Source organism: Arachis ipaensis, chromosome B1 (genome assembly GCF_059453495.1).
Source record: "Arachis ipaensis isolate K30076 ecotype BB chromosome B1, ASM5945349v1, whole genome shotgun sequence".
NCBI lineage: Eukaryota > Viridiplantae > Streptophyta > Magnoliopsida > Fabales > Fabaceae > Arachis > Arachis ipaensis.
The window spans coordinates 38920019-38939660 of record NC_142436.1 but is presented as its reverse complement, the minus strand read 5'-3'; the positions used below and the strand labels follow the sequence as shown (position 1 = coordinate 38939660).

Here is a 19642-nt window from a genome sequence, read left to right as displayed (position 1 = left end):
TCAACCTATGTTAACCAACTCCAAAATGCTCGCTATCTCTATTTGTACCATTGCACTCCGACCATTATCTCCATTGTCATGTCTATCACCACCTTCATTGCCACTTCCAACTTGTTGTCCCATCCTATCCACTGCTCGGTTGGTCGTAATAACAGCAGCATTAATGGCAGCAGCCACGTTCTCCATCATGGCTATAAAGTCAGTCAGACTACTTACCGGTATGATTCTCTTATTACCTATCTTTTCTCGTTTTATACCTCGTCTATGAGACTCCATTTGGGTCCTATTCATATCAAATAATTGATATCAAGGTGATTAGTCTCAATATCTGAAGTCTAGTGTTTCAAATTTTCAAAAGTATACTACTCATGAATTTTATACTATGTTTATCAGTTAGATATCCTATATAGTATATACACACAACCTAGAGTATGCTCAGAAGCATAGTCAGTCCGTCTCTTAGGCTATAAACGGAACGTAAATCAAAGGTGGTGAGGCACTAAGACCTTTAAAATGAAAATTCGTACGTAGATATATATGTGATGTGAGCAATTTTATCGGGATAGAATTTCACAATAAATTTTTGTTGCAAGTATAGTTCTAAACCAACAAACAATCCTTAATAAAAAATTTGTTTGTCACAAGTACAAACCCCAATAAAAATAACCAAAGTGTTTAAACCTCGGGTCATCTCTCAAGGAATTGAAGAGAAGTGTTCTTGTTATTGGTTATGGGAAAGTATATTTTGGGGTTTTGAATAAGGGACAAGAAATGTAAATAGCAAAAGAAATAAACTAATAACTAAGAAAGCTCTTGGCAAGGGATGAGAACTAGAAGTCCTATCATTGTTATCATCATCAATTGTGATAAGAATTGTCCATTGCTCCACTAGTTAACCTCTAACTATGAAGAAAAGTCAAGTGGATATAATCAACTTGATCCACAAGTCCTAGTCAAATCCTAAGGAAAGACTAGCTTTAGAGGCATTCTAGTCAACTAGCAACTTCCAATTATCAATCAACAAAATAGTTTGATAACTCAAGAATCTCCAATTACTCAACTCAACCCAAGAGAAGAAAAATCTACTATAACATCCTTCCAAGAATTTTGTCAAACACTTGGAAGGCATAAAAGGAAAGCATGGCAAATTGACAACAAGAGTATTAAATCTACAACTACCCAATTATGAGAAACAATAACAACAATTCAATTAAACAACAAGGAAATATAAAACATAAATTGCATTAAAAGGAAATCCAAATCCAACAATAGTGCATCAATATAAGAGAGACATAAAAAGGGAAATTGACAAGGAAACTAAGAGAACAAGGATGTAACAACAAGAAATTGAAAGCAAAACAAAATGAAAACATGAAATCAAACCTAAATCTAAGAAGAATTAACCTAATCCTAACCTAATTCTAGAGAGAAGAGGGAGCTTCTCTCTCTAGAAAACTAACTAAAGGCTCATCATCATTCATCCAAGTGCTCCCCTTTGTCCAATCTTCAATTCTGCATGAAATAGCCTCTGGGATCAGTTGGATTTGGGCCTGGGAAGCTCAAAAATTGCTCCCAGCATTTTCACTTTAATGAGGTCACGTGCGAGCTGCGTCGATTGGCATTTTTACTTCCCATGCGTACGCGTCATGTCACGCGTACGCGTCGCCATGCGACTTCATATCCACACGTGCGCGTCGATGTATTCACTCCAAATCCTTGATTTTCCATAAATTCTCCACTTTGTATGCTTTTTTCTTCACTCCTTTGATCTATTCCTAGCCTTTTCAACCTGAATTCACTAACAAATACATCAAGGCATCTAGTGGAATCAAAGGTGAATTAAAACTAGCAAATTAAAGGCCTAAAAAGCATGTTTTCACACTTAAGCACAAATTAAGAGAGAATTACAAAACCATCCTATTTCATTGAATAAATGTGAGAAAAGTTGATAAAATCCCCTAAATTAAGTACAAGATAAACCCTCAAAATGGGGTTTATCAAATCTCCCCACACTTAAACCAAGCATGTCCTCATGCTAAACCAAGAAAGAGACAAAGTGTATCATCATTTATTCAATGTAAATAAACTATATGCAATCTACCTACATGCAATCTATCTAAATGCAAGTATTTAAATGGATACAATTACTTGGTCAAAATAATTCAACTTCCAAAAAAACCAATATAAGCATAAGGGCTAAAGTAATAGCAATCAAATCAAACCCACAATTGAATTGAATTATTGAAAGATTTTACAAACTTGCAAGAAAAGAGATGATCATGGGTGAAAACATGTAATTGAGTAATCGAACCCTCACCGAATGTGTATCCGCTCTAGTCACTCAAGTGTTTAGGGTTGATTCACTCAATTCTCCCCTAATCATGCTTTCCAAGATTTGTTTTTCATCTAACAATCAACAATTATTTCATGCATGCATACAAATATCATGAGGTCTTTTCCATAGGTTGTAATAGGGTTAGGGTCAAGGTAAGGATGCATATGGTCAAGTGGACTTGAAATTTAAATATTTGATTAACTTAAACTTCCCACCTAACCTATGACAACCTATACAATTCTAAACAAACCTAACTACCCATTCTTCTCACTTTTTTGCACACTCATGTGTTCTCTTTTTTATCACAACTCATATGCATTGATTATTATTGAGCTTCACTTTGGGGGCATTTTCTCCCCTTTTTATTGCTTTTCTTTTTCTTTCTTTTTCTACATTTTTTTTCTTTTTCTACATATTATTTTTTTCTATTTTTCCTTTGTATTTTTTTTTCAAACTAAAATATACACAAGAGTATCAATGCATATGATTTTACATTTAATTAACACATGAGTATGTACCCAATTCTCAATATTTTCAATAGAAATACAAAACTACCCTTTTACCTCAACTAATGTCCCAAGTTTCCCTACACTTGAATGATACACACTCACTAGTCTAAGCTAATCAAAGATCCAAATAAAGGACATTTATTATTTTTCGCTTAAAGGCTTATGATGTGCTAAAATTAAGAACAAAAGGGATTAAATAGGCTCAAAATTGGCTAACAATGGTTGATGAAAGGTAAAGCTATTTGAGTAAGTGAGTTAATTGAAACAATGGCCTCAATCATATAAGTGCATGTATATACAAAATAATGGACATAAAGAATCAATCAAATCAAAGATCACAATCATAGAAAGAGAATAATCACACACAAGAATGAAAATAAGTAGTTATAAGATGTAACCACACAATTAGGCTCAAAACTCACATGCTTGTGTTCTTTGCTCAAAACATGTTCCACAAGATATAATTCAAGCAAGTTCAATAAAAAAATTTTTTACTCAAATCAATTGGGGCCCAATAAGTAAATTTCTTAGGATATTTCATTATTTTGACAAAGCTTATTATCTATATCCTAAATGCAATGTTGTGATTGAGAGAGATAAAAGTTCCTTAGTTTAATCTCCTTTTCAGTCAAACCAAATCTCATATGCAAAAAGGATAAACTATGCTCAATGATCCACAATTTTTTTCAATCACAACTAATAGACTAACATAACTAAAATAACTATATATATATATACTACCAACTAAAAATATGAATCAAACTAAAAATATATATACAAACCAAAGATGCCAAATGCAACAAACTCAAAGTTGTCTATAATACTAATATATACAATAATCCAAAGTGCAAGTACTAAAATAAGACAAAATAAAGCAAACTAAAACAGGAGTCTGAAATGGTCACCCAAAATAGAAATTTCACCGACGACGGTGACCTCCCCACACTTAGAAGGAAGCATCGTCCCCGATGCTACAAGTGAGACTAGGTGAGAGGGTCGACATCTGCATCCAGCTAGGGCTCTGGCTGGGGCTGTGGCTGAGGTTGTGGCTCTGTGGAAGCCTGAATCTGCGTAGGTGCCTCTGCCAGCTGAGCCTCCTCCTGCTGACCCTCCTCCTCCGCCTCAGACTGGTCGGAAGAGGTGTCGGAGTCAAAGTGTGATATAGAGAATTATTGTCGGTTTAGAATCAATTGAAACAAGAATCAGTTCATTGGTAGCATAGTCCAAACTAACAATGAATTCTCATAATCAAATGTTTAATCCAAATAATATGTCACAATCAAAACACAATTATAGCCGAGAGTATTCAAACTCCCGGGTCGTTCTCCCTAGGAACTAGTGACAACAAGTGCATAAAATTGGTTGTTGGTGCACGAAATTACAATCACACTTTTGTAACTCCGCACAACTAACCAGCAAGTACATTGGGTCGTCCAAGTAATACCTTACGTGAGTAAGGGTCGATCCCACTGAGATTGTCAGCTTGAAGCAAGCTATGGTTATCTTGTAACTCTTAGTCAGGATATCAGTAATTCTCAGATTTAATTGTAAAAAGTAAAAGAACATGAAATAAATACTTGTTATGCAGTAATGAAGAACAGGTTGAGACTTTGGAGATGCTTTGTCTTCTGAACTTCTGCTTTCCTACTGTCTTCTTCTTCATGCACGCAAGACTCCTTCCATGGCAAGCTTTATGTTGGGCATCACCGTTGTCAATGGCTACATCCCGTTCTCTCAGTGAAAATGTTCCAAATGCGCTGTCACCGCACGGCTAATCATCTGTCAGTTCTCGATCATGTCGGAATAGGATCCATTGATCCTTTTGCGTCTGTCACTACGCCCAACACTTGCAAGTTTGAAGCTCCTCACAGTCATCCCTTCCCAGATCCTACTCAGAATACCACAGACAAGGTTTAGACGTTCTGGATCTCAGGAATGACCGCCAATGATTCTAGCTTATACCATGAAGACTCTGATTTGAATCATGAGGCTAAGAGATATGCATTCAATCTAAGGTAGAACGGAGGTGGTTGTCAGGTACGCGTTCATAGGTGAGAATGATGATGAGTGTCACGGATCATCACATTCATCAAGTTGAAGTGCGAATGAATATCTTAGAATGGAAGCAAGCGTAATAGAATGGAAAACAGTAGTAATTGCATTAATTCATGAAGAACAGCAGAGCTCCTCACCCCCAACAATGGGGTTTAGAGACTCATGCCGTAGAGAACACAACAAGAAACGTGTAGAGTGTCATGAGGTACAATATAAATCACTGAAAGTAGTATTTATAGTAAACTAGTGACCTAGGGTTACAGAAAATGAGTAAGCTAGGGTGTTTATTGTAAAATTCCACTTCCGGGGCCCACTTGGTGTGTGCTTGGGCTGAGCATTGAAGCTTTCATGTGTAGAGACATTTCTCGGAGTTAAACGCCAGCTTTTATGCCAGTTTGGGCGTTTAACTCCAGCTTTTGTGCCAGTTCTGGAGTTAAACGCCAGAATTCTTGAGCTGACTTGGAACGCCTGTTTGGGCCATCAAATCTCGGTCAAAGTATGGACTATTATATATTGCTAGAAAGCCCAGGATGTATACTTTCCAACGCAATTGAGAGCGCGCCAATTGGGCTTACGTAGCTCTAGAAAATCCACTTCGAGTGCAGGAAGGTCAGAATCCAACAGCATCTGCAGTCCTTTTTCAGCCTCTGAATCAGATTTTTGCTCAGGTCCCTCAATTTCAGCCAGAAAATACCTGAAATAATAGAAAAACACACAAACTCATATTAAAGCCCAGAAAAGTGATTTTTATTTAAAAACTAATAAAAACATAATAAAAACTAACTAAAATGTACTAAAAACATACTAAAAACAATGCCAAAAAGTGTATAAATTATCCGCTCATCACAACACCAAACTTAAATTGTTGCTTGTCCCCAAGCAACTAAAAATCAAATAGGATAAAAAGAAGAGAATATACAATGAATTCCAAAAACATCTATGAAGATCAGTATTAATTAGATGAGCGGGGCTTTTAGCTTTTTGCCTCTGAACAGATTTGGCATCTCACTTTATCCTTTGAAGTTCAGAATGATTGGCTTCTATAGGAACTCAGAATCCAGATAGTGTTATTGATTCTCCTAGTTAAGTATGTTGATTCTTGAACACAGCTACTTTATGAGTCTTGGCCGTGACCCTAAGCACTTTGTTTTCCAGTATTACCACCGGATACATAAATGCCACAGACACATAACTGGGTGAACCTTTTCAGATTGTGACTCAGCTTTGCTAGAGTCCCCAATTAGAGGTGTCCAGAGCTCTTAAGCACACTCTTTTTGCTTTGGACCACGACTTTAACCGCTCAGTCTCAAGTTTTCACTTGACACCTTCACGCCACAAGCACATGTTAGGGACAGCTTGGTTTAGCCGCTTAGGCCAGGATTTTATTCCTGTGGGCCCTCCTATCCACTGATGCTCAAAGCCTTGGATCCTTTTTATCACTTTTGTCTTTTGGTTTGAAGGGGTATTGGCTTTTTCTGCTTGCTTTTCTCTTTTCTTTTCTTTTTTTTTTGCAAGCTTTCTATTCACTGCTTTTTCTTGCTTCAAGAATCAATTTTATGATTTTTCAGATTATCAAATAACATTTCTCCTTTTTCTTTCATTCTTTCAAGAGCCAACAATTTTAACATTCATAAACAATCAAATTCAAAAATATGCACTGTTCAAAATAATTAAATTGTTTTAAAATTATAAATTCATGTACTTCTTTTTCTTTTTCAATTAAGAACATTTTCCTTTTAACAAAAGGTGATGGATTCATTTTCATAGCTTTAAGGCATAAACACTTGGACACTAATGATCATGTAATAAAGACACAAACATAAATAAACATAAAGCACAATTTTCGAAAAATAGAAAATAAAGAACAAGAAAATTAAAGAACGGGTCCACCTTAGTGATGACGGCTTGTTCTTCCTCTTGAAGATCTTATGGAGTGCTTGAGCTCCTCAATGTCTTTTCTTTGCCTTTGTTGCTCCTCTCTCATAACTCTTTGGTCTTCTCTAATTTCATGGAGGAGGATGGAATGCTCTTGGTGCTCCACCCTTAGTTGTCCCATATTGGAACTTAATTCTCCTAGGGAGGTGTTGATTCGCTCCCAATAATTTTGTGGAGGAAAATATATCCCTTAAGGCATCCCAGGGATTTCATGATGAGGAATTTCCTCATGCTCTTGTTTGCTCCATCTTTTTCTTAGTGATGGGCTTGTCCTCTTCAATGAGGAGTCTTGGCCACAACTTCATAGAAGTGGTCTTGATGGATCTTTGAGATGAATCTCTCCATCTCTCATGACTCGAAGGTGGAAGCAATTTCCTTTCCTTTCCTCTTTCTAGAGGTTTCTCCGGCCTTAGGTGCCATAAATGGTTATGGAAAAACAAAAAAGCTGAGCTTTTCCACACCAAACTTAAAAGGTTTGCTCATCCTCGAGCAAAAGAATAAAGAAAGGAGGAGAAGAAGAAGAGATGGAGGAGATGGAGGTGTGTGAATTATTCAGCCAAGGGGGGTTTTAGGTGGTTATGATGTGGAAAAGGAAGGAGTGATTGTTTGAAGTTGAGTGGGTGGGTGTAGGTGGGTTGTATGATGGTTTTGGAGGAGTAATAGAGGTGATTGGTAGAGGTTATTTTGGGAAGAGTATTATGAAAAGGTGTGAAGAAGTGAGAGAGTGAGTTGAGGTTGGTGGGGATCCTGTGGGGTCCACAGATCCTGAGGTGTCAAGGATTTCTCATCCCTGCACCAATTAGGCTTGCAAAAACGCCCTTTGCTGCCAATCCTGGCGTTAAACGGCAGGTTGCTGCCCATTTCTGGCGTTTAACACCAGCTTCTTGCCCTTTTCTGGCATTAAACGCCAGTCTGGTGCCCATTTCTGGCGTTAAACGCACAGAATGGTGCCAGACTGGGCGTTTAACGCCCATTCTGCTGCCTTTACTGGCGTTTAAACGCCAGTAGGCTTCTCCTCTAGGGTGTGCTATTTTTCATTCTGTTTTTCAGTTTGTTTTTGCTTTTTCAATTGTTTTTGTGACTTCACATGATCATCAACCTACAGAAAACATAAAATAACAATGGAAAATAGAAATTAACATAGATAAGTAAAATTGGGTTGCCTCCCAACAAGCGCTTCTTTAATGTCAGTAGCTTGACAGTGGGCTCTCATGGAGCCTCACAGATACTCAGAGCATGATGATGGCCTCTTAACACCAAACTTAGAGTTTGGTTGTGGCCTCCCAACACCAAACTTAGAGTTTGAATGTGGGGGTTTTATTTGACTCTGTATTGAGAGAAGCCTTTCATGCTTCTTCCATTTCCTGTCTGCAAACCATGGTGCTTCCTGAATGGCAAAGAGTTGCTCATCCGGAAAGGTTTCAGAGATCTCAGTAGGAGGGAGGGACGCCCCTGCTACTGGTTCTATCCGGGACAGGTGATCAGCTACCTGGTTCTCTGTCCCTTTTCTGTCTCTTATTTCTATATCAAACTCTTGCAGAAGCAACACCCATCTTATGAGCCTGGGTTTTGAATCCTACTTTGTGAGTAGGTATTTAAGAACAGTATGGTCAGTATACACAATCACTTTTGAACCTACTAAATAGGATCTAAACTTGTCAATGGCATAAACCACTGCAAGTAACTCTTTTTCTGTGGTTGTGTAATTCTTCTGTGCATCATTTAAAACACGGCTAGCATAGTAAATGACGTGCAGAAGCTTGTTATGCCTCTGTCCCAACACTGCACCAATGGCATGGTCACTGGCATCACACATTAGTTCGAATAGTAATGTCCAGTCTGGTGCAGAGATGACTGGTGCTGTGACCAGCTTAGCTTTCAGGGTTTCAAACGCTTGCAAACACTTTGTGTCAAATACAAATGGCGTGTCAGCAGCTAGCAGATTTCTCAGAGGTTTTGCAATTTTTGAAAAATCCTTTATAAACCTCCTGTAGAATCCTGCATGTCCCAGAAAGCTTCTGATTGCCTTTACATTGGTAGGTGGTGGTAATTTTTCAATTACTTCCACTTTAACTTGATCCACCTCTATTCCCTTGTTTGAAATTTTATGTCCAAGGACAATTCCTTCAGTCACCATGAAGTGACATTTTTCCCAGTTTAAAACTAGGTTGGTCTCTTGGCATCTTTTCAGAACAAGTGTTAAATGGTCAAGACAGGAGCTGAATGAGTCTCCAAATACTGAAAAGTCATCGATGAAGACTTCCAGAAATTTTTCTACCATATCAGAGAAGATAGAGAGCATGCACCTCTGAAAGGTCGCAGGTGCATTGCACAGACCGAAAGGCATCCTTCTGTAGGCAAATACTCCAGAAGGACATGTGAATGCTATTTTCTCTTGGTCCTGAAGATCCACTGCAATTTGGTTGTAACCTGAATAGCCATCCAAAAAGTAGTAATATTCATGACCTACTAGTCTCTCTAGCATCTGGTCTATGAATGGTAACGGAAAGTGATCCTTTCGAGTGGCTGTATTGAGCCTTCTGTAGTCAATACACATACGCCACCTTATAACTGTTCTTGTAGGAACCAGTTCATTCTTTTCATTATGAACCACTGTCATGCCTCCTTTCTTTAGGACAACATGGACAGGGCTCACCCAGAGACTATCAGAAATAGGATAAATAATCCCGGCCTCTAGTAACTTAGTGACCTCTTTCTGCACCACTTCCTTCATGGCTGGATTTAGCCGCCTCTGTGGTTGAACCACTGGCTTAGCATCATCCTCCAATAGGATCTTGTGCATGCATCTTGCTGGGCTAATGCCCTTAAGATCACTTATGGACCACCCAAGAGCTGTCTTGTGTGTCCTTAGCACTTGAATTAGTGCTTTCTCTTCCTGTGGATTTAAAGCAGAGCTTATGATCACTGGAAAAGTGTCACCCTCTCCCAGAAATGCATATTTCAGGGATGGTAGTAGTGGTTTGAGCTCTGGTTTAGGAGGTTTCTCCTCTTCCTGAGGGATTTTTAGAGGTTCTTTTATTTCCTCTGGTTCCTCCAAATCAAGCTGAACATCTTTAAAGATGTCCTCTAGCTCTGATTCAAGACTCTCAGTCATATTGATCTCTTCCACTAAAGAGTCAATAATATCAGTGCTCATGTAGTCATTTGATAAGTCTGGATGCTGCATAACTTTGACAACATTTAACTTGAACTCATTCTCATTGACTCTCAGGGTCACTTCCCCTTTTTGTACATCAATAAGAGTTCGTCCAGTTGCTAGGAAAGGTCTTCCTAGAATCAGAGTTGCACTCTTGTGCTCCTCTATTTCCAGCACTACAAAGTCAGTGGGAAAGGCAAATGGCCCAACCTTGACAATCATGTCCTCAATTATGCCTGATGGGTATTTAATGGAGCCATCAGCAAGTTGAAGACATATCCGGGTTGGTTTGACCTCTTCAGTCAACCCAAGCTTTCTAATAGTGGATGCAGGTATTAGGTTGATACTTGCTCCAAGGTCACATAGAGCTGTCTTGGTACAAGCACCCTCTAATGTGCATGGTATCATAAAGCTTCCTGGATCTTGAAGCTTTTCTGGTAAGCTTTTCAGAATGACTGCACTGCATTCTTCAGTGAGAAACACTCTTTCAGTTTCTCTCCAATCCTTCTTATGACTTAAGATATCTTTCATGAACTTAGCATAAGAGGGTATTTGCTCAAGTGCCTCTGTAAAGCGGGCAAATTGTTTATCCTGTTTCGCTTGGCGGAGCTTTTGAGGATAAGGCATCTTGGCTTTATATTCTTCAACCTTAGTTGCTGTAGGTTTATTCCCTATAGAAGTGGTTGGAGAAGCCTTCTTAGAGGGGTTACTATCAGCACTTGCAGGTGTCTAATCCCTCATTGGCATTTGAACACCAGGAATAGGGGCTGAACGGGCGTTTAACGCCAGGTTCCCACCCTTTTCTGGCATTTGAACGCTAGATTTGGGCATCCATTGGGCGTTTAACGCCAGTTTTCCCCCCTTTCTGGCGTTTGAACGCCAGAGTTATTCTTCTCTGGGCTCTTGATGTCCTCAGAGGGATTTTGGACAGTGGTTTGGTCATCCTCTGTCATTTGTTCCTTTCTTGACTTTTTGCTACTTTGAGCTGAGTTATTCAACGTCTTCCCGCTCCTTAGTTGGACAGCTTGGCATTCTTCTGTTATCTGTTTAGATAGCTGCTGTCTTGTCTGATTCAATTGTGCTTCTATATTCTTGTTAGCATTTTTAGTATCTTGGAGCATCTCTTTGAATTCTGCTAATTGTCTTGTCATAAGGAGTAATTGCTGATTAAGTTCAACAATCTGTTCTTGAGGATTGGGATCAGTAGTTATTGCCATAGCCTCTTCTTTTATGGAGGGCTCACTGTTTAAGTACAGATGTTGATTTCTAGCAACTGTATCTATGAGTTCTTGAGCCTCTTCAATTATTTTTCTCATGTGTATAGATCCACCAGCTGAGTGGTCTAGGGACATCTAAGCTTTTTCTGTAAGTCCATAGTAGAAGATGTCTAACTGTACCCACTCTGAAAATATTTCAGAGGGGCATTTTCTTAGCATCCCTATGTACCTCTCCCAAGCATTATAAAGGGATTCATGATCCTCTTGTTTAAAGCCTTGGATATCCAGCTTTAGCTGTGTCATCCTTTTTGGAGGGTAAAATTGATTCAGGAATTTGTTTGATAACTGTCTCCATGTTTTTATGCTTGCTGTGGGTTGGTTATTTAACCACCTCTTAGCTTGATCTTTTACAGCAAATGGAAACAGTAATAATCTGTAGACATCTTGATCCACTTCTTTATCATGTACTGTGTCAGCAATTTGTAAGAACTGTGCCAGAAACTCAGTAGGTTCTTCCTGTGGAAGACCGGAATACTGACAATTTTGCTGCACCATGATAATGAGCTGAGGATTTAGCTCAAAGCTGCTTGCTTTGATGGGAGGTATACAGATGCTACTCCCATATGCAGCTGTAATGGGGTTAGCATATGACCCCAGAGTCCTTCTGGACTGTTCGTTTCCACTTATGTCCATGATGGAGAAAAGGGAATTGATATGAATTGCAATTAAATTATATTTTTATTTTTATTTTATTTAATTAAAAGTGACCAAAAATAATAAAATAAAATAAAAGGAAAATAAAATAAAATTTCGAAAACTAAAAGAAAATAAAATCAAAGCAAATTGAAAACTAAATTAATTAATTAATTAAAAAAATTTTGAAATTAGCAATTAAAAAGATATGATTGAAAATTATTTTGAAAAAGATATGATTTAGAAGATATGATTGCAAATTAAAAAAAAAAGATATGATTGAGAATTATTTTGAAAAAGATATGATTGAGATGATATGATTGCAAATAAAAAAAAAAAGATATGATTGAAAAGATATGATTGAAGAAATTAAAAAGATTTTATTTTTGAAAAAGATTTGAAAAGATCAATTTTTAAAATTAGAATATTGACTTGACTAAAAAAAAGATGTGATTTTGAAAATCTTTGACTAAATTAATGCAAAATTTCGAAATTTATGAGTAAAATAAGGAAAGGATATTTTTTTTATTTTTGAATTTTAAAGCGGAAAGAGAAAAACAACAAAATGACACTAAACTTAGAAATTTTAGATCAAAACACAGAGAACAAACAAGAAAACTTTGAATGTCAAGATGAACACCAAGAACACTTTGAAGATCAAGATGAACACCAAGAACAAATTTTTGAAAAAATTTTTAAGTAAATAAAAGCACAAAAACACACCAAACTTAATATTTTTAGAGAATTAAACACAAATTTTTGAAAAATTAAAGGAAAACACAAAGAGGACACCAAACTTAGAATTTTTAAAAATCAAGAAGGAACTAAGGACATGCAATTTCGAAAAATTAAAAGAAAATAAAAGCATGCAATTGACACCAAACTTAAAATATGAAACTAGACTCAAATAAAAGACTCTAAACCAACAAAAATAAAATATTCCTAATCTAAGCAACAAGATAAACCGTCAGTTGTCCAAACTCAAACAATCCCCGGCAACGGCGCCAAAAACTTGGTGCACGAAATTACAATCACACTTTTGTAACTCCGCACAACTAACCAGCAAGTGCATTGGGTCGTCCAAGTAATACCTTACGTGAGTAAGGGTCGATCCCACGGAGATTTTTGGCTTGAAGCAAGCTATGGTTATCTTGTAACTCTTAGTCAGGATATCAGTAATTCTCATATTTAATTGTAAAAAGTAAAAGAACATGAAATAAATACTTGTTATGCAGTAATGAAGAACAGGTTAAGGCTTTGGAGATGCTTTGTCTTCTGAACCTCTGCTTTCCTACTGTCTTCTTCTTCATGCACGCAAGACTCCTTCCATGGCAAGCTTTATGTTGGGCATCACCGTTGTCAATGGCTACATCCCGTCCTCTCAGTGAAAATGTTCCAAATGCACTATCACCGCACGGCTAATCATCTGTCGGTTCTCGATCATGTCGGAATAGGATCCATTGATCCTTTTGCGTCTGTCATTACACCCAACACTCGCGAGTTTGAAGCTCGTCATAGTCATCCCTTCCCAGATCCTAATCAGAATACCACAGATAAGGTTTAGACGTTCCGGATCTCAGGAATGACCGCCAATGATTCTAGCTTATACCACGAAGACTCTGATTTGAATCATGAGGCTAAGAGATATGCATTCAATCTAAGGTAGAACGGAGGTGGTTGTCAGGCATGCGTTCATAGGTGAGAATGATGATGAGTGTCACAAATCATCACATTCATCAAGTTGAAGTGCGAATGAATATCTTAGAATGGAAGCAAGCGTAATAGAATGGAAAACAGTAGTAATTGCATTAATTCATGAAGAACAGCAGAGCTCCTCACCCCCAACAATGGGGTTTAGAGACTCATGCCGTAGAGAACACAACAAGAAACGTGTAGAGTGTCATGAGGTACAATATAAATCACTGAAAGTAGTATTTATAGTAAACTAGTGACCTAGAGTTACAGAAAATGAGTAAGCTAGGGTGTTTATTGTAAAATTCCACTTCCGGGGCCCACTTGGTGTGTGCTTGGGCTGAGCATTGAAGCTTTCATGTGTAGAGACATTTCTCGGAGTTAAACACCAGCTTTTATGCCAGTTTGGGCGTTTAACTCCAGCTTTTGTGCCAGTTCTGGAGTTAAACGCCAGAATTCTTGAGCTGACTTGGAACGCCTGTTTGGGCCATCAAATCTCGGTCAAAGTATGGACTATTATATATTGCTAGAAAGCCCAGGATGTCTACTTTCCAACGCAATTGGGAGCGTGCCAATTGGGTATCTGTAGCTCCAGAAAATCCACTTCGAGTGCAGGAAGGTCAGAATCCAACAGCATCTGCAGTCCTTTTTCAGCCTCTGAATCAGATTTTTGCTCAAGTCCCTCAATTTCAGCCAGAAAATACCTGAAATCATAGAAAAACACACAAACTTATAGTAAAGCCCAGAAAAGTAATTTTTATTTAAAAACTAATAAAAACATAATAAAAACTAACTAAAATGTACTAAAAACATACTAAAAACAATGCCAAAAAGCGTATAAATTATCCGCTCATCAGTTGTGAAGATCAAAAGTGTTTTCAATGATAAGGAAGCAAACAAATAAAGAGATGAAAAAACGATTCAAAATTGTAATTAATAAACTAATGAAAGAACAAAAGAACTATGTATGTAATATAAACAAGTAATACTCAAAATTGGTGGAAAAGTGGTTTAAAACATAAATGAAACCTTGACTTGGGATGAGTTATAGAATCCCTTCCTTGCCATAACCACAAGTATGATAATTATGATGGATTAATCTCACTAAGTCAACCCTTAACATCGAAGGATAAGTCAAGTGAGCATAATTGTTATTAATCCAGAAATCCTAACTAACTTACCAAATTAATTGGTAAAAAGCTAGCGTTAGTGGAAACAATAACAACTAACAACCCAAGAATTATCACTAAATGTTAGACATTATGGCTCTAGCAATCCATACACTCATTTTTCCCAAGCCAAGGGTGAAAATTACCCCATAATCAAAATTGGAATTTCATCAAACACCTAATATGCATAATCATAAAATATGGCAAAATTGGGAAAAGAATGAAAGCTATGAACCATAAATGATAACAAGCAAGCAAGGCAACTCAACAAACATAAAATAAGCATCAAACATCAAATTAACTAACTAGAAATCCAAAATTGCAAAACTATGTGTATATTGATGAAGTGCATTAATAATATAAGAAAGTGTAGAACAAGTAATGTCATAAAAGAGGAAATTAGGGAATACTTACAATGGGAAAGAAAAATCCAAAAGCAAAACTTGAACTATAAAATTCTACATTGAAAACCTAATTAAGACCCTAATGAACTAGAGAGAAAACCTAAGCTAACTACCCTAAAACTACTCCTAAAAACTATTCTATGAAGTACGGTAGTGTATGTATGATATATGGTTGCTTCCCCCTTCAAATATGCTCCAAAGCCTTCAAAAATGGGACAAAAAGCCCCTCAAAACGCAAGTCCACGTGACTTTTTAATGGAGGCACGCGCTGGTACCTGTGCGTACGCACAAGTCTGTGCGTGGGCACCCTTGCTGATTTTTCTCCTGTGCGTGGGCACAGGTGCTGATTTTGACCCTGTCTTGTGCGTCGGCACAGACCTGTGCGTGGGCACAGATGCTTATTTGCTTTTCTCTTTGATATCTTCATGTTTTCTCCCGATTCCATGCTTTGCTTCCACTCTTATCAAGCCATCCCAACCTATTACACCTGAAATCACTCATCAAAACCATCAAGGCATCGAATGGGATAAAAGTGGGATAAAAGTGGTTATATTAAGCAAAAAATAGCATGTTTTCACAATTAAGCTCAATTTAGAGAGAAAACACAAAAGTATGCTATATAGGTGAATAAATGTGGGTTTATATGATGAAATCCACTCAAATCAATCCAAAATTTATCATCAAATATGGATTCATCAGAGGACATGACGGCTCCCAGTGATGCCAGCATCCGACTCAAGTGCTGCTAGCGACGCGTGTGGCGACGCTCACTCCGATCCATGCGCTCAATGAGGTGCTGAACAAGTCGGTAAGTCGGCTGGGGTGCTGATGAAGATGGTGACTGCCTGGTAGATGTAGATGGTGCGGTGGGTCCAGCTGCAGCTGACGAGGAAGATGGCCCAGATGCTGCTGCTGAGAGGGCTCGAGCTCTACGCGGTGCGGGACTGTCACTCACCCAGGTCCCCCACAGAATAACACTCTCCTTCCCGTGGACCACAGGTGGCGACTCATCATCCGAATGCCATGGTGCTCTAGCCTGCTGAGCCATCTCTGTGACCAAACTAGGAAATGGGAGTGTGCCTCTGACATGGGCTCACCACATGAACTTTCTGATAAGTCGGGGAAAGTACAGCTCCTTCTCCTCCATAATGTACCTAATCAGAACCAACATGTCGACTGGGATCTCAGTGAAGTACGTGGTAGGCATGACATATTGAGCAAGAATCTGCTGCCTTACCTTTGCCTCCTTCGTCAGATAGTCAAACATCATCCCCTTTGGTTTTAGTTTGTTGACATCCATCTCCCAAGGGGCGTCCGGATGGGCAACTATACTCCTCAATGCATCATAGTCATATGTCAGGCAATGCATCTCCACCTTAGCCTGCTGAAAAGCGTCTATATCACTGACCTTGGGTTGACAGTGGAGTGCCTCCTCAATATCAGCCTGTGTTATCAGAATCTGTCTGCCTCTCAAGTGAATCGAGTCAAGGGTTGGTCTAAAGAAGTTGTAGTAAAACTCACGGACCCAAGACTCGTTCACTTGGGCTAGCTCCCTATCCACGAAAGACAAGCCCATCCCCTTAATTCGAAGCTCAATAGACCGCCTCAAATCGGAAGGAATAGCGAGCTTCTTCTCCAGGTTGAGCTTTCGTTGCTGAAAAATTGGAAAGTTGAGCTCACAGTATAAATTAAGAAATCTCTCTGAGTCGGCAGAAGGCAGGAGCTAATCCGCCTTATCCTTGTCAGAGAGAAGTAACACAGCATAACCAGAGGTCGCAGAATTAGTTGAAGACTGAGACCTCTTCCTCTTCCTGGAGGTAACCTTTGCTTTTTCTTTTTCTCTGTTAGGCATCCTGAAAATAGGAATCACAGGATACAGAATATTAAGCAAAGCAGAGGAGTGGAAAAACAAGGATATAAGCAACAGACAGAAAACAGGCAACAAAGGGAAATTAAAACACATTCACGAAGTGAGTCAATGAGATGAATTCTTGGAGTGCAAGAAAATAGAATTCAGGTATCAATCAGAACACAAACCAAGAATTCATGCAATAATAGTAAGATGCTTGTTTGTTAAGTTACAATAACTATCATGCCTCAAAAGGAAACTAAAAAAAATCAGTTTGAAAACTAAAAGAAAAGTCAGAGAGTTAACTAAGTCAAAGTTAGAAAACTGGGTTAGAAATCAGTGGCATGACAATTATTGAACTTAACCAAGAGAAATTCAAAAAGTGAGAAACAAGCATACTCACATTCATGAGGATGATGCAAGTTATTGATGATGAAATATGAAATGCACAAAAGCATAGAAGAGAAATGTAAGTCAATTAAGTGTAAAAATTGGTGTTGCAAAATTAAGAGTGCACTCATGTACCTAAGATAAATTGGATAATGAAAATGGCTACACGAGTGAAATTGCACCAATAATCACAACTTAAAAGAACCTCACTCAAAAGGGACAAGACTAGGCCACTTAACGATTTAGGAAAACAACTTCAATGGTCAGTTTGAAAAATATACTTGAAAACGACCATGAAGGATAGAAATTGGACTTAACTTGAGCAATTTAAAACAAAGAAGATTTCAAAATGATTTGGTCAATCAAGGTCCTAATTGACACAGAATTCCATCAATTAGTTCCTTGATTCCATCAAGGATGCAAATTGAATAAAGGGAACTAAAAGAGATACGGAAATGCTAGCCAGTTAACCCATGAAATGAATTTGGTGTAAGCCAATTGAGTTTTAATTCAAAAAGTACCAAATTCGATCCATACAAGTTCAAAACAGGATAATTTTCAAAAATTTTGGCAGCATTCTGGCGGTAAATCAGACGTTCCCGGATAGCAAACAGCAGCCAAAATAACTCATACAAATCAGAATAAATCAAATACGTATAACAAACAATGATTTCATATGATTCAGGCAACATCAAGCAAAATAACACAATTCAAATTAGCATGGCAACACCAAATAGTTTATATGAATCCAAAAATAACGACTACAACATCATGTGAAAGCATAAAATACCAACATCATCATCACTCAAGAAAGCAGTTTACAATTAACCATTTAGACAGTAACAAACAGCAAAAAATCAGACCTAAATCCACTAACCACATCCTAAAACTACCTAACCATAAGCAATCTAAGCTAACCTAATCAAACGAAAACTTAATCAACTGATATTAACATGAAAAATTAATTAAAAACAGAGCAGGAATTGAAACAGGGGAAGAACATGGGGAAACCTGGGAGAAGCAAAAGCAGAAATGGAAACTAGAAGGGAAGGAAGAAGGACAGTGGCCGGAAGGGAACTGAGACGCTACTGGCTCGGTAGCAGCGCTGCCACGGTAGTTCTGTGGTGGCAGAGAAGCGGCACGGACTCCGAGAACAGGGGAGCACACCCGAATCTATTATGGTAGGAAGTAGTAGAGGAAAGGCTGAATTGGAGGAAGAAAAGAAGTTGTGGTGATGATTGGTGGCTCGCCGGTGGTAATGGGGGACCGCGGCGATCGCTGGTGGTGGCAGGGAAGAAAACAGACAGAGAGAAGGGAGAAAAGGCAGAAGAAAGAAAGAGAGAAGGAGAAGGGAGATAAGCATGTGATCGGCAGCCGTTTAGCCGCTGGAGTGGTAGTTGCAGAAGCTTGCTAGTGGGTGGTTATGGTGGTTCTGTGTTTTGGAGGGAGAAGAAAAGAAATGGAACGTTGGAAATGGAAGGGGTGAGCGACGTGACTGGCTAGGGCTTGCGCGTCTGGGGTGTTAGTGATTTTGAATCCACGCGTACGCGTCCCTGACGCGTGCACGTGGGTGGACAGAAAGGAGCGTCAATGCGTATGCGTCGTTGACGCTTACGCGCGATGGGAGATAGTGCAAGGCAACGCGTACGCATGAGATACGCATACGCGTGGGATGGAGTTGTGCCAAAGGCACAGTTCCAGCACTACTTTGGCACAAGTCTGTGGAAAATGTATGGGGGTTGTGTTGGCACATCGATGTGTACGCGTGCCTGCCCCCTCCCCCCTTTTTTTCTTCAGAAAATACTAAAATAGAGCTTAAAATTCTCCTAACACTATCTACAACTCAAAACCAACCAAAATGCAAATTAACAACAAATCTTTTAGTTTTCGAAAAATTTTCAAATACCACACTAACAAAACTTGCACTTCAAGCGAAATAAAAGGTGCAATTCAAACAAACTAACAACCAAAGCATTAAAACAAGAATACTCAAAGAAGAAAAACTACCTACCATGGCAACTCAAATCACTCATTAATTATATCTACAAGAGAATGGAAAGAGGTTACCATGGTGGGTGTCTCCCACCTAGCACTTTTAGTTTACGTCCTTAAGTTGGACTTATGGAGAGCTCTTTGTCAAGGTGGTTTATGCTTGTACTCATCCTTGAATCTCCAAGGATGCTTGCTTCTCAAACGGTTGTCAGAATTTCCAACCGTCTTCACCAAGCTTGGGTGCA

At 38.5% G+C, this 19642-nt stretch overlaps 1 pseudogene; it reads right to left on the bottom strand.

Moving 5' to 3' along the window:
* LOC148576271 (uncharacterized) lies at positions 1-17940 on the bottom strand (annotated as a pseudogene).
* Positions 17941-19642: the final 1702 nt, after the last annotated feature.